Raw genomic sequence first — 16,447 nt, 5'->3', positions numbered from 1 at the left:
GCTACACAGTAGGTCCTTGTTGGTTATCTATCTTACATGTAGTAGTGTGTGTATATTCATCCCAAGCTCCTGATTTATCCTTCCCCCATACCACGTTTCCCCTTTGGTAACCATAAGTTTGTTTTCAATATCTGTAAGTCTGTTTCTATTTTGTAAATAAGTTCATTTGTGTATTTTTTTAAATTAGATTCCACATATGAGTGATATTATATTTATCTTTCTGTCTGACTGACTTCACTTCGTATGATAATCTCTTGGTTCATCCATGTTGCTGCAAATGGCATTATTTCATTCTTTTTTTATGAATGAGTAATATTCCATTGTATATTTGTACCACAACTTTTTTATCCATTCCTCTGTTGATAGACATTTAGGTTGCTTCCACGTCTTGGTTATTGTAGATAGTGCTACAATGAACATTGGGGTGTGTGTTATCTTTTTGGATTACAGTTTTCTCCAGATATATGCCCAGGAGTGGGATTGCTGTATCATATTACTGTATCATTATTATAATCTTAGGTAGCTCTATTTTTAGTTTTTTAAGGAACCTCCATACTGTCCTCCATAGCGGTTTTACCAATTTACATTCCCACCAACAGTGTAGGCGGGTTCCCTTTTCTTCACACCCTCTCCAGCATTTATTGTTGGTAGGCTTTTTGATGATGGCCATTCTGATTGGTGTGAGGAGATACCTCACTGTAGTTTTCATTTGCATTTCTCTGATAATTAGTGACTTTGATCATCTTTTCATGTGTCTGTTGGCCATCTGGATATCTCCTTTGGAGAAGTGTCTATTTAGGTCTTCTGCCCATTTTTTGATTAGGTTGTTTTTTTGACATACTGCTGCATGAACTGTTTGTACATTTGGGAGATTAATCCCTTGTCTGTTGCTTCATCTGCAGATATTTTCTCCCATTCTGTTGTTTGCCTTTTTGCTTTGCTTATGGTTTCCTTCACTGTGCAGAAGTTTTTAAGTTTCATTAGGTCCCATTTGTTTATTTTTGTTTTTATTTTGATTACTCTAGGAGACGCATCAGAAAAGATATTGCTGTGATTTATGTCAGAGAGTGTTCTTCCTATGTTTTCCTCTAAGAGTTTTATGGTGTCCAGTCTTACATTTAATTCTTTGATCCATTTTTAGTTTATTTTTATGTATGATGTTAGAGAATATTCTATTTTTATTTTTTTACATGTAGCTGTCCAGTTTTCCCAGCACCACTTATTGCAGAGACTGTCTTTTTTCCATTGTATATTCTTGCCTCCTTTGTCATAAATTAATTGACCATAAGTGTATGAGTCTATTTCTGGGCTTTCTATCCTGTTCCATTGATCTGTATTTCTGTTTTTGTGCCAGTACCATACTTTTTGATTACAGTAGCTTTGTAGTATAGTCTGAAGTCAGAGAGTCTGATTCCTCCCTCTCCATTTACTTTCTCAGGATTGCTTTGGCTATTCAGGGTCTTTTGTGTTTCAATATAAATTTTAAAGTTTTTTATTCTAGTTCTGTGAAAATCGCCATTGGTAATTTGTTAGGGATTGCATTGAATCTGTAGATTGCCTTGGGTAGTGTAGTCATTTTCACAATATTGATTCTTCCAATCCAAGAACATGGTGTATCCTTCCACCTGTTTGTGTTATCTTTGATTTCTTTCATCAGTGTCAGAGTACAGTCCTTTTGTCTCCTTAGGTAGGTTTATTCCTAGGTATTTTATGCTTTTTGATGCAGTGGTAGAAGAGATTGTTTCCTTAATTTCTCTTTCTGATCTTTTGTTGTTAGTGTAGAAGTGAAACAGATTTCTGTGTATTAATTTTGTATCCTGTAACTTCACAAAATTCATTGATGAACTCTAGTAGTTTTCTGGTAGCATCTTAAAGATTTTCTGTGTATGGTATGTTATCTGCAAATAGTAACAGTTTTACTTCTTCTTTTCCAATTTGGATTTCTTTTATTTCTTTTTCTTCTCTGATTACTGTGGCTAGGACTTCCAAAACTATGTTGAATAAAAGTGGCGGCAATGGATATCCTTTTCTTTTTCCTGGTCTTAGAGGGAATGCTTTCAGCTTTTCACCATTGAGAATGATGTTAGCTGTAGGTTTGTCATATATGACCTTTATTATATTGAGGTAGGTTTCCTCTATTCCCACTTTCTGGAGAGCTTTTATCATAAAATAGTGCTGAATTTTGTCAAAAGCTTTTTCTGCATCTATTGAGATGATCATATGATTTTTATTCTTCTGTTTGTTAATGTGGTGTTTCACACTGATTGATTTGTGGATACTGAAGAATCCTTGCATCCCTGGGATAAATCCCACTTGATCATGGTGTATGATCCTTTTAATGTATTGTTGGAGTTGGTTTGCTAGTATTTTGTTGAGGATATTTGCGTCTATGTTCATCTGTGATATTGGCCAGTAATTTTAACTTTAACTAGGACCCATTTATTTTTCTTTTATTTCCTTTACTTTAGGAGACAGATCCAAAAAAATATTGCTACAATTTATGGCAAAGAGTGTTCTGCCTATGTTTTTCTCTAGTTTTATAGTATCTTCACTAATGTTTAATTAGTGAGCAGATCTATTATTCCCCCATAATTCCTGACTTCAGATTCTTGAGACTTCTCAATCCCTCAAATCAGTTTGATATAATAAACAGGTGGTCCAGTATCTACTGAAAGCCACATATGGGTAAGGAAATATAAATGAAGAATTCACAAAACCTATGATCTCTGCCCTGCAGGTTCTTGCTTCATCAAATGTGGAATGGCAGAGCACACTAGACATTGAAGAATATTTAGAAAGCATGTGCAGTTAATTAGGGATTGTTAAATTACAAAAATATGTGCATAAGGCCCAGAGATATGAAGTATGGTCACATCAGGGGAGACTGTTGGGGCCCTAAATAAAATGAATTACTGAGTAGGGCATAGACCTATATTCCAATATGTGTAAAATGAACAAACAAAACCCAAGAGAACAGAGACGAGATCAATGAGGCATTCATTATCTTTGTCAGAACATTTTATTAAATGAATATTTTGATTAGAAAGTTATCACAGAAAAATTCTTGCAGACACATCTCCAAAATCTTACTTATAAAGTCAAAGCTGGAATATGACCTTCATTATTACAGATTGTCATGTTTTTTTCCCAGCCAATGGGAAATTTGTCTTTGTCTCAAACTTAGTGTCCTAATAACTAAGCTCTTCTCTTTACACATATTTCTTTAAGCATTTGGAAGACAAAGAGTATGACTTATATAATGATTATTTCACCTTCAGTGCCAAGGAAAATAGTCTGCACGTAGTCGGTCCTTATTCAACAAATGTTGTTGGTCAAATCAAGCTTCAATGAAAAATTTCATTTTTGTAAAACATCAGTACTGTCTTCAACTAGAATTGGCTGTTAATGGATTCCCTGGCAAAATGTTCCATTACCTAGATGTCCATGAAAAAAGATGCTGCATTTCTTAAGGTAAAAATCAAACGAGTTTAACCATCTTTTGTGTTCCCATGGCATTTTACATATGACTCCAATATAACATACATCACAGTTTAAAGAAATGTTTATCCACTTGCTATACTAGCTTATGTTCTTCTCAAGAGAATGGACTATATTTTCTTTTCTTGGCATCTATGGAAGGAGCTGTGTTAGATCCTATATATCGGTGACTCAATAGTTGTTGAATTAGAATCCTTAAATAGAAAATTGTGATAAATGAGTTATTTTAATGAAACAAGTTCTACCAAATGAGGAGGGAAAACTTTTTGGACTGCTTCTCTTTGCTGTGAAGACACCTACTTAATTTGTCAAAAGTAGGAGGAAAGGATAGAAGACTGTAAATTCCTCTGTTTTTAATATGTCCTCTTATTTTGTTCTGATTAGCAGATTTACCAGGGTCTTTTGCACATAGCCTGTAAACCTATGAGAATTTGTTTATGTACTTGAAAGTAAATCAGCTAAGTGAAAAACCCTATATTTTAGTGTGAATGCTAGTGTCTTTGACGTACATGCTTATTTGAATAATCCAAACATAAACTAATGGGGTTTAAATGTATTTTTAAAAAGAACATAGCAAAGAAGACACTGGTAAGTGTCAGCAGGTAGGGAGGGAGGACCAGGAAGAAGACAACCATTTCAAGGTATAGAAGGTGATTGTTAACTTGACAGCCAGTTCTAATCTACAACATCGAAATGCTTCTTTGAAACTTGGGAGCTATGCTTTGCTGAGACAAGGGTTGTGTGTTTCTCAAAGTGTGATCTATGGGTAGGGTGACCATATTATCATCCAAACCCAAACACTTTCAAGAGTTAAAGGGGGCGCTCTTAATACTATGTTTACTGCTAGTATTAAGAACAATGCTGGGGTAATCTAGTCCAGTTGGGGTAGATCATCACCCTGAGTGGACCACTTATATCGGAATTATCTAGGGTCTTATGTGAATTCTGGGCTGTAGTCTTTTGCTCTATACCACAAATGCCTCCTGTTGACTCTCCCTTCCCCCACAAAAATGTGGGAATGAAACAGGTGGGATTTTAATAAACTGTGTTATCACTCCCAATCCTAGGATCCCCAAAACAATAACTATACATTAGAAAGAGACAGCGTTTCTCTCCTTAAAAAAATGAGGAGAAATATAAAGAATCTTGAAAGCAAGTATTTTAAAAATCACATTTTTAACTGAAAATATTTTAAGATCACAATATTTTAACTTAAAATACATTCAAATAGATTCACAAAAAATCCTTTTCTCAGAAAATATATAATTATTCTCAGAAAAAAAGTTTCAAACTCTATTGTATCCATCACTCACTACAGTGAATTCTAGCCTGTAAAAGGCAGAGCACAACATCGACCAGAACCCAAGAAGAAATCATTTATATTCAACTTTTCCAAAACATGACACTTTTATTGTGCTTTTTTCTAAAGAATGCTTATCTGCCAAGAAATGAGCAAGGGCAGGAACAACCAACTATAACAAGAGAAAGGTTGTTTTTTCAGCATCACTTGTGATGTATGCAGATTTATATATTTAAAATTAAAACATTAAAATTATAGCTTAAATGTTTAAATATTATTTGACCTAAAATAAAAGAAGTAAATTTACCAGTTGTAGTTTCTCAAAGCTGAAAGGACTCCTCATCTAGAACAAAAAAGGCACCATTTGTTTGATATCATTTTGATGAATTATTAATTTTATCACAGCTAAGATGACAGCTAATATTAGAACATTGAATTATTAATTTTCAAATGTGCAATAAAAAAGCAGAATAAACATAAACTGAGATGTGTTTTACATATGGGTTACATTGCTTATATATCCTATTTAAGAAAAATACCACAGGAAACAGAAGGAATTAAAAATCTTGTCAACACTTCTGATGAATTCTTTTACTCAGTACTTTCTATGCCACTTTAAAATGTAAAACACAAATAACTATGTATTGTCTGATAATGTGATTACTGAACACTAAAGTTATACATTATCCATACTGCAAATCATCTTTGTGTAGTTCCAAGCAGGATAGTTAAATTACAAAGTGCTAATAAGAGTGAGGAACATCTGTGGTCTTAAAGAATTCACCTCTAATCCTTCCTGGATTATTTTATTGAGAGATGAAAACTATTTCTTCAGAATAGCTTCCAGTCATTTTTTTAGCCATTATGTTTTCGTCATAACAATTATTCCTGTTATTTCATAGAACAAAACTCAGAGAAGTCCCAGTTTTCCTCAACTGTATATAGTTGGTGAAGTTTCAGTCCAATAATGAGTATAGTATCTAAACAGCTCTATCACACTAGGGGCCAATGGTGTGTCCTTCAGATATCTTCTCATAAACATCCACTGAACTCTTGAGCCTTCAAAGCCTTAACAAACACTCGACTCCTGAATAAGAAAGTGTTTCCAGGTGTTGGTATCATACATACTCCAGCAGTGTATAATGGAACCACTGCTCAGAACAAAGGGACAGTTACAGGAGATGGAGGAGGGGCTGTAGACTGATGGATATTTTTAGGACATGATTCCCTGTCAGAAGAAAGAAACCAGTTGTTCATCCCAGAGTTAACAAGGATTTAATCTGGATAAAGGATAAATTTACATCCATTAAAATAATTTTTTAAAATTATGCTATTTACTGTTTAGGCACATAGAACAGGGAGTACAAAAAGGAAGATGGAGTTCCACAATAGATAAACTTTTTTTTCTTTTCAGTGAAGTAGGACCCCAGGTAGGAAATGATATGACTTATAGATAGCTTATCTATAATTTAGACAAAAATGATTTTAGCCAGAAATGCTTCTGTGATAATATCCAAATCAATAATGTTTAATCACTATTTTTACACTCCACCATTGCTTATATATGCCCCCACTGAAGGTTCTGTGTAACCTGCTAGATCATTAATTATATTATTGTATCTAATAATTAAAACATGTGCTTTACATGTTATAATACATATCAAGTGACAAACTAATTCAGTTCATACATGAAATAAGAATTAGCTTCTGTGTTCTAGGCCATCTCACTCTCATCAACTCTGTAAAATAGATATTATATATGCATCTATTTTTAAAAGATTAAATAACTTGCCCAATATGGCATAACTGGTAAGAAGCTGAGGTAGAATTCAAATGTGTATCTGGGTGGATTCAAATCTCTTCTTTTTCAGATAATACAGCTCCCTCTTAAAAATTCACAATGTATGTTAAACTATTAAATTGTCTGAGAACTCAATATTGTGTAAGTTAACTTAGCATTTGCTTCATTGGCTTTACATAATTCACTGAGTCCTCATAACAACCCCTGAGCTTTGTACTATTATTACTTCACTTTTACTTGAAAGGGGGCCGAGACATGAGAAGTGAAGTAAATTGTTGGTCACTAATAGAACTGGACTTTGAACTCAGGATGGTGACTCTCTCAATCGTGGTGTGGTATTTATTATGCTCATGTGATACAATATATTGATATAGGCATATATAACAACATTCTAAACTGAAAATATTGAAAATTACAGGTAAGAAACTAACAGGCTCTGTGGCTCCTGGATTCATCAGGAAGACAAGATTTCAGTTGCTTCCTTAAACAATTCAGAATTGAGTCAGCTCCCTTCTAGAATGTGGTAGGTTCTCCTTTCCTCCAGAAAACACCCAGCTTTGAGACTCAGATCATCTGACTATCTCACCCAGTACCCCTCCATGTTACAGGTTTTTTTGTTTTTTGGGTTTTTTTTAACAGATGACATGGGTCCCTCTCCCTCCTTGCTTAAAAGTTTAATTTGTAAGCTTGTCATTTTTTTCAATAACGCTCTTGATGTAATTTCTGAGGATTCCAATATCCACATAGTCATAGATGATCCTACTGATACCCTAGCCTCTCCATTTCTTGAGCTCCCTTCCAATGATTTTGGCCTCTGCCTTTTTTCAGTCATCCACTCCTAACGTCGTATGTTAGACCTTGCTGTTACCAATAATTCAACTCTTTCCATAATATCAATTCAGAATCTCTCACTCTTGCAGCACCATGGCATAGACTTACAGCTAGTTTCTCAACTCCAACTTCTTCGACACATTCAAACATCCCACCATGCTTTCATTTTTCCTCACTCCCCTAAATCCTTACTTATTATCATATCCGGCTTAATTCCATGGCCCATTATCGTAATCATTTCCTTACATATACCCTCATTTCTCTTGCCCTCTTCTCTCCTCCTGGCACTTAATTGGCAAAGCCTCAATCTTAATTAATTTAAACTCAAGTGGGCCCTTAATGTTGTCAGGCAATCACACTACTTTCCTCTAGCGCTTTCATTCTCTCACATTCCTAAATGACTATTTATGACCTTCTCTTTTTGCTCAATTTTCAGCAACTCATCCCCCATCATCACTCACCTAGATAACAACCTTGCTTCCTATTTTAGTGCAAGAACTGAAGCAATTGGAAAAGACTTCCTGGGAATCCGACTGCCATATTTATTCACTCACCACCATCTACTCAATCTTTCCTCGTCTTTCTATGCTCTTGGCTAAGGCCAGACCCTTTACTTAGGCATTAGATCTCATACCTTCTTGTATAATGAAGGATCTCACACCACCAGTTCTCTCCTCTTTTTAATCATGAACTTTTCCTCGGCATTCTGGATCATTTCTGATAACATACAAACATGCACTTAATTGCCCCACATTTTATCTAAAAACAAGTGAATGCTGCTTTTTATTTTGCCCTATAACTACTAGTCCCTTTCTCTATTTTCCTTTACAGCAAAACTCACTAAAAAGGTGTCTATATTCACCGCCTCCAATGTTTCTCTTTTTCTTTGAACCCACTCCAATCAGGCTTTTACACCCACCTTTCTACCAGAACTGGAAATCAATGACCTTCAGACCCAAATCTGACAGCTAATTTTTAGATCTCATTTTATTGAACCTATCATTGGCAATAGACATTATGGGTCATGATATTTTCCTTGAAACACTTTCTTCATTTGACTTGCAGAGTGTCACATCTACTAGTTTTTCTCCTACCTTAATAGTTGCTTTTCTTCTGTTTACTGTGCAGATTTTTCATCTTCTTCAAGACTTCTTTTTGAACCTCTCTGTTTTCATCTAAGCTTTCTCAAGACTTATGGCTTCCAATATTATGAATAGGCTATATATCACCAATGTTTATGTCCATCCAAGACTTGTCCCATGTATTGCATACTAATAAATCCAATTGCATAGTACTTACCTGTCCTTAAATATCTAGTAGGTAATACCTGTCCTTAAATATCTAGTAGGCAAGTCAAATTTAACAAATCCAAATACAATTCTTCATCGTCTCCCAGAAAACGTCTACACTTTTCATCATCTCTATTATGGACATTTAGTTCTTCCTATTGCCTAGGCCAAATATCTTAAAGTCAATCTTGATTTCTCCCCTTTTCTTTTCACTCCACATCAAATCAGTAAGCATATCCTACTAGTGCTATATTCAAAATATATCCAGATTACAGCCACTTCCATTGTTAGGCTTCTAGTCTAATCCCTATCTGTTCTCACACATATTACTGCAATAGCCTCCAAACTGATTTTCCCTCCTTTGTTCTTATTTCATATGGTAGAAATGGCTAGGTTTATGTGTATGTTTTACTTGAAGGTGAATGCCCAACCAAGAACTAAATTTCCCAGACTCCTAGCAAATAGGTGGAGCCATGTGGATAATTCTAGCCCATGGAAGGCAAGGTTATTAATTATGCAGTACTCATATTCTTATGCTCTCTTCCTCTTCTCCAGAAACCGTGGAGTCTTTTTGCAGAGGACCCTTCCATTGCAAGATGGAAAGAACATGGACCCCTGTGTCACTAATTGGAAGAGAGTGATCAAGAAACCTGCCCATCCAGAAACATCCACATTGGGTTTGTTATGAACGATAAATACATATTTTATTAAGCCCCTGAGATTTGGGGGTTTGTTACATCATTTATACTATCTAACTTACACATTTTCTACATCCTATTTTTCACCAAGCTGTCAGAATGAACCTATTAAAACATAGGTCAAATTGCATCACTCTTTTGCTCCTTACTTTACTCAGTCACACAGGCCTCCTAGCTGTTCCTGGAATGCACCAACGACTACTTCACTGCAAGCCTTTTACTTGCTCTTTTCTGTGCGTGGAGTGCTCTGCACCTAATTCTTTGTATGCCTGCTCTCTCATCTCTTTAGTCGATCTCTTAATGAGGCTTTTCCTTGACCTACTTATTTAAAATGGAATCTGACTTTCACTCTGACAACTTATATTACCCTTCTTGTTTGAATTTTCTCCAGAAGAGTTGTTACTATCTCACACACTCAATATTTTTTTGTTGTTTTATGTTTTGTCTGCTTGAGTCCCAGCACTTAGAACTGTGTCTAGAACATTCCAGGAACCCAGTAAATATTTGTTAAAGGATAAATTAGTTGAACCAATGAATTCTATATTTTTTGTTTTTTTCAAGCATTTAACATTTATTGACTTCAATACATTTGCGGTTCTTTGGCCTAGAGAACCCTAACCCACTCACATATACACATCCCATCCTTTTATCACGCCCATCTTTTAGGTATCAATTTAGATATCACTTCCTAAATCCAGAGCCCCAATTTTCTTCTACTGATACCTCTCTTCCATTACCTTTCCTGCTCTGCTCATCTGTTATCACAGAAGTTTTCATATGGTAATATACAATAGCCTATCTATCTGTCTGTATTCCCAACTATATTTACTTTCCATGAGAGCAGAGATCATAACAGTGTGGTTCAGTCTTGCATCTCCACCATCTATTACAGTTTATGGTTCATAAAGTAATAACTCATTAAACTTTCTTGAGTTCAGAAGACTTAAAGTAAAAGTATTTGGATTGGCAATTTAGAGATTTCTGATAATTATGGATTATGGTTTCGTGGTAGGAAGAAGCCAGAAGATTGAAGAATAAGTTTTTAGAGAAGAGTAGAAGCCGTTTTAAGTTTTTATGGCCCAAGGCATGAATCAAGGATGATTTTCTGGCACCAAGTGTTTATAGTGATGCAAGGGGTGTGTGGGCCAAGGGCCTTGAGAAGAGAGTATATTTTAATAATTTTCCATCTGAACTCACAAAAGGACCCAAAGTACATGTGTCTGTACTTCTTTTTTCTTCTTTTTTTTTTTTGGTTTTGTTTTGCCATGCCCTGCAGCATGTGGGATCTTAGTTCCCTGAGCAGGAATCGAACCCATGTCCCATCCCGTGGAAGCACGGAGTCTTAACCACTGGACCACCAGGGAAGTCCCCTGTCTATACTTCTTAAAGACAAGTTGAACCAATATCAAGCCCTGGAAACAATCATCCTGGTACTTCTTATTCTGAAAACTGAGTTGGTTATCCAGATTTGTTCGTGTAGCTGTGCAAAATTATTTTTCAGCAAATATTCACTCCTCTCTTATACCCATCCCCAACTTAATTCTATGGTGGGCAGAATGTACTTTCCCACTCCTTGACTTAAATTGGATATTAGAGAACAGTATGGTGTGACCCTTGAAATATGCTTATACTGTCGGGCTTGTGTTCTCACACTCCTATATTTCACTATGAAGGGGAATGCCTTAAATATGTATTACTGCCAGTCCAAAGAAGACAAGAGATATGTGAAGTAGATCTGAACCCAACCTACATATTGGAGCCAAGTCCAAGTCCAACTTATCCTAGCCAAGCTCAGCCCAACTTTAGAGATCTGCAGACTATGACAGAAATAAGTCACCGAGTTTTGGGATGGTTTTAATACATAATTATTGTAAAAAGAACTAATTTATAGAGAACTAACCGTCCTTTTCCCTTCTCTCTTTCCCAAACATTTTGAAAAGAATTGGGACCAGGACCAGGAAGAGGTTCTACTTTTATAACCCTAATGAAAATACTAGAAGTTTTACTGTCCTTTATGCTAAATCATTGAGGAATGGGGAAAATGTTGGAATAAATCACCTATTGATTCTTTAACTTTTATAAAACTCTCTTAGATATCCCTTCCATAAAATTGTTACAATCTTCATATACATTAAAATGGCAAATGAGGTTTCCACTTAAAATATAAATTCAGATGTTTCCAGTTGTGACCAAAACCCGCATGTATCCTTTGGAACTGGGGATCAACAGAATGAAACCACTTACTTGGAGCTTATAAATGTTGCCAGTTCCTGAAGCTGCTGACTGCGTTCTGGGAGTTGAGGAATGTTTCAGGATACTAGCTAACTGCATGGAAAATTGAAAGGTAAAGACTAAACTTCTTTCAAACATGATACAGTCTTTGTGAGAGCAGCCCATCCTTTATTTCCTCAAACGCATTCAGCACAACATTTTTGCAGCCGAGGTATCTTTGGCCACACAAAGCAGGATGTTATTCTCTTATATCTGCTGCCAGAGGGACTGCAAGAGCAACAGCCTTAAAGGAAGTGTAAACATCTTTCATTTAGCGAAATGGAGTGTGAACTAGAGTTGCTATATTAAAGAAGGAGCCAAAATAGACAAACATACACATACACACATGCACATGCACGAGCACACACACACACACACACACACACAAAATCATCTCCTGCCTCTCTCTTTTGAGTCTATGAGAGCTCAAACACAATTCTATCTGTCTTTTTATACTGTATAAAGCATACCTTATTGGAATTTATTCTTGCTATGTAATTGTATTTTAAAATAGCACACATTTATATAGCTCTTGCTATATGTGAGCCACTGTTCTAAGCATTTTTAATATTAATTCACATTATTTTAAAAATAAACCTATAAGGAAAGTAATTTTACTATCTTCACATGACTCATGGTGTAACTACATCACAGAGAACTTAAGTGATTTGCCCAACATTACCCAGTACAGGGTGGAAGTGAATTTTGATTCTGCAATCTATGTTCAAAAGTCCGGGGGCTTCCCTGGTGGCGCAGTGGTTGAGAATCCTCCTGCCAATGCACGGGACACGGGTTCGAGCCCTGGTCTGGGAAGATCCCACATGCCGCGGAGCAACTAGGACCGTGAGCCACAACTACTGAGCCTGCGGGTCTGGAGCCTGTGCTCCACAACAAGAGAGGCCGCGATAGTGACAGGCCCTCGCACCGCGATGAAGAGTGGCCCCCGCTCCCCCGCTCGCGATGAAGAGAAAGCCCTCACACAGAAACGAAGACCCAGCAAGGCCAAAAATAAATAAATAAATAAATAAAAATTTTTTTTAAAAAATGAGAGAAGGCTGGATCAATATGGTGGAGTAGGAAGACACGGAGCTCACCTCCCCCTACACCCACATCAAAACTACATCTACATATGGAATAATTCTCACAGAAAACTAACTGGAAAACTGGCAAAGAACTCCTATACAACAAAAGCTGCAAAAAAGTTTTCCATGTAACTGGGTAGGATGGAAAAAAGGCAAAGTGTTGGGACTTGCACCCTGAGAAGGATCTGTAAGGAAAAGAAGGTCCACTCAGGCAGACCCTCACCCTGGGGGAGTGAGTGGGTCGAGCCACAGATTGGGCGTCCCAGTCCTAAGGTTCTACACAGAGGATACAAGCTCCCCTGGCTGCTGGGAGAAACACTGAGACAGATGGGACTGGAAAAGCCTAGACTCCACTCACGAACAGTGTACGGTTGCACACGAACAGTGTGCAGCTTGTCAACAAACAGGGCAAAAAGAGCTCTGTACTGGCAGCTGGCTGCCACCTAGAGGTGTTCCCCAATCTGAGTGGGGTGTGGGATCTAGGCCACTGGGTCCTGGGAAAAGACTTGGTCTGGCTATGCAGAGATAGCCCAGGGGCCTGAGGTGTGGTCCAGGTGGAGCAGCTGTGACCATTGTCAGCGCTTACCCAAACAGCACCACAGGAACCACCGTGACCAGCACACCAAGGTCCCCTGTTCCCAACTGAGTGAATGCTCTGGCCAAACCCACTCCACGCCACAGCTTGGCACTGGATCTGGGGCAGACAGGCCCTGGGAAAAGACTCAATCTAGGGATACAGGGATGGCCCAGGGTGTGGGATGATGACAACCATTGTTGGTGCTTACTCAAGCAGCACCTTGGGAACCACCATGTCAGCAGCCAGAGTCCCACTCCCAGGTGAGCAAATGCTCTGGCCCCGCATACTCCATGCCGCAGCTTGGCACTGGAACTTGTACAGACAGCTTTTGGGAGAAGACTCAATCTAGGGATTCAGAGGAGGCTTGGGGGACTCTGGGGTATGATCCAGGCAGGGCACTGGCAGCAAACTCTGGTGGTAGCTCAATCAGTGCCAACGTGATTGGCACTGACCTCTGACAGCAACACAGCCACCTCAATTCCTGCAGCCACAACACACTGACCCCCAGCCCCAGCCTAATGTATGATCCTGCCCTGCCCACTTCACACCACAAACTTGCACTAGATCTGGGGTGACCATAACAGGGGAAGAGACCCAACCTTGGGCTGCATCTGAGCTGAGCCACACACACCTATACATGTAGCAAATCAGGGCTCTGAGTGCATGAATCTCACTTCAGCACTCCCCTTCTTGGAGGCAAAATATGCACTCAAAGGGAGCAGAGCTTGTTCAATCCCAATCCTCAGGGCTTCTGCTCGGGCAACTGGGGAGCAGTGACAGAGCAGTGACCATCACAGAGCAGAGAGGAAGTCCCACCTGACACCCTGTGAAGACTTTAGATCCTCCAATACTAACTACACCCCCTATCAAATTGAAAGTGACCAGTGCACCCTGAAGAAAGACAAGGTTGGGATCCACATCAAAAACAGCCCTTGCACCAAAGACACTGGATACACACAGTCTACATAGGGATGCTCCCACATAAAAATACCCCTTCAAGAACACAATAGATACCTATTTCTCCTAAATTCATAAAGACAGAGAAAGTTAAGTAAAATAAAAGGCAGAGGTACTATTCCCAATTAAAAGAGCAAGACAAAACCCCTGAAAGAAGGGGTGTGAAGGAGAGGAAGGTCATGACTAGGGACTCTTTCTCCTTGCTGCTCAAGAAATGTCTTCAGTTTCAGAATACACCTTTCACATGAGTCATCTGAGTGCCCAGTTGTTTGGTGAAGTTGCCAGACCTACTGATTCCAAATCCATGAAAGTGGTGAAGCTGTTTAGTGAGCAGCCTTTGGCCAATAGGAAGGAGACTTATGACTGGTATCTAAATCACAACAGTTATTTTGCACTCATGGGAGCACTATATTTTCTTGGCCTCTACAGAGACGAGCATCAGGACCTTAAGGATGAGCAGCTGCATCTGAAGAAGATTTGTGGAAAGCGGAAACCAAGGAAAGGAGAAAGAAAAAGAACAGCGAAAAAGAAATAGTGTTGGTCCATCAAGAGAGAAGACTTTTCCTTCAGGGACTGAGAGCAGGAGGAAGTGTATTTATTGTCCTTCCACATACTGGAGGAGTGTAAGCTTCCTAAGTTGAACGTTATTTGGAGGAACACAGTCATCTCCATGTTGAAGTCTAATCCAGTTGAATTGTGACTTGTTTCATGAACACATTCTAATTCTGCAAAATTATTTGCCTTGGTTCTGTAATCTGAGGTTTACCTTATTCCCCAAAGAAATGAGCGCATGATTACTGTTGAATGACTTGTTTGGGAGGGGATAGGATGTTGGGGGCGTGGAGGGGAAACTCATTAAATGAACATTCTCATTACTCTTCTTGCTTCCCCACTTAACCAGCCCTACACTCTTTCATCTCTCTGGCTGTTCAGCCACTGTCTCACCACCAAGCTCACAAACTTTATGCACCTCTCCATCTACTCCTTTGAGAATATCTGTAAGATAAATCTGTGGGATACAAGGCTGTGCCTGGTATGAAAGTATTGAATACCTGCTGTATACAAGCTACGAGAGCTCTGGTAATACAATGCTTTGCAACAAACAAACAAACAACAAAAAACCCCGGAAGACTAAATAATTAAACAGAGCTTATCAGTCTACCAGACATCAAGTTCAAAAAGGAGGTAATAAAAATTCTAACTGAATTAAGAAAGGTTATTGATATAAATGCAGAGCATTGTAACAAGGAACTAGAAACCATAAAGATGACCCAGTAAAAAAAAATAGATAATTCAATTTCCGAGATAAAAAACAATGTAGAGCAATGAATAGCCAACTGAATGACACAGAAAAATGAATAAGTGATCTGGAAGATAAATAGAATAACGGAAATATCCCAGTCAGAACGGCAGACAGAAAAATGAAAAAACATGAAAGCAATATATGGGATGGTATAAAATGTGCCAAATTACACATAATAGGGGTTTCAGATGGAGAAGAGAGGGGGAAGGGGATCAAAGATGTATTTGAAGAAATTATGGCTGAAAATTTCCCCACCCAAAGAAGGAAACATATCCATGTACAGGAAGGATAGCGGGTTCCAAACAAGATGAACCCAAACAGACCCACACCAAGAGATATCATAATTAAAATGACAAAAGTTAAAGATAGAGAATTCTAAAGGCAGCAAGAGAAAGACAGAGTCATTTAAAAGAGAACCCCTATAAGTCTATCAACTGATTTCTCTGCAGAAACTTCGCAGGCCAGAAGGGAGTGATGTGATATATTTAAAGTGCTGAAAGGGAAAAACCTGCAACCTAGGATACGCTACCCAGAAAGATTATCATTTAGAATAGAAGGAGAGATAAAGAATTTCTCAGACAAGCAAAAACTGAAAGAATGAAGCAATACTGAACCTATCCTAAAAGAAATATTAAAGGGTTTTCTCTAAATGGAAAAGAGGCAGGAAACTATAGGAAAGGGAAAATCCCAATAATAATGACAAATAAATTTATAGTAAAGATTGAAGATCACTTAAACAAGCCAGTACACAGGTTAAAAACAACAATAACAACAACAAAAGAATTGTAAAAGTGACTATAACTAAAATAAACAGTAAAGGATAAACATGAAGATATAAAC

At 37.8% G+C, this 16,447-nt stretch overlaps 1 pseudogene; it reads left to right on the top strand.

Annotated features, from left to right (window-relative positions):
- The first annotated feature begins 14,518 nt into the window (after positions 1-14,518).
- LOC137764933 (small ribosomal subunit protein mS33 pseudogene) lies at positions 14,519-14,839 on the top strand (annotated as a pseudogene).
- Positions 14,840-16,447: the final 1,608 nt, after the last annotated feature.

This window comes from Eschrichtius robustus, chromosome 5 (assembly GCF_028021215.1).
Source record: "Eschrichtius robustus isolate mEscRob2 chromosome 5, mEscRob2.pri, whole genome shotgun sequence".
NCBI lineage: Eukaryota > Metazoa > Chordata > Mammalia > Artiodactyla > Eschrichtiidae > Eschrichtius > Eschrichtius robustus.
The sequence above is the reverse complement of the archived record's forward strand: the minus strand, read 5'-3'. Positions and strand labels throughout refer to the sequence as shown.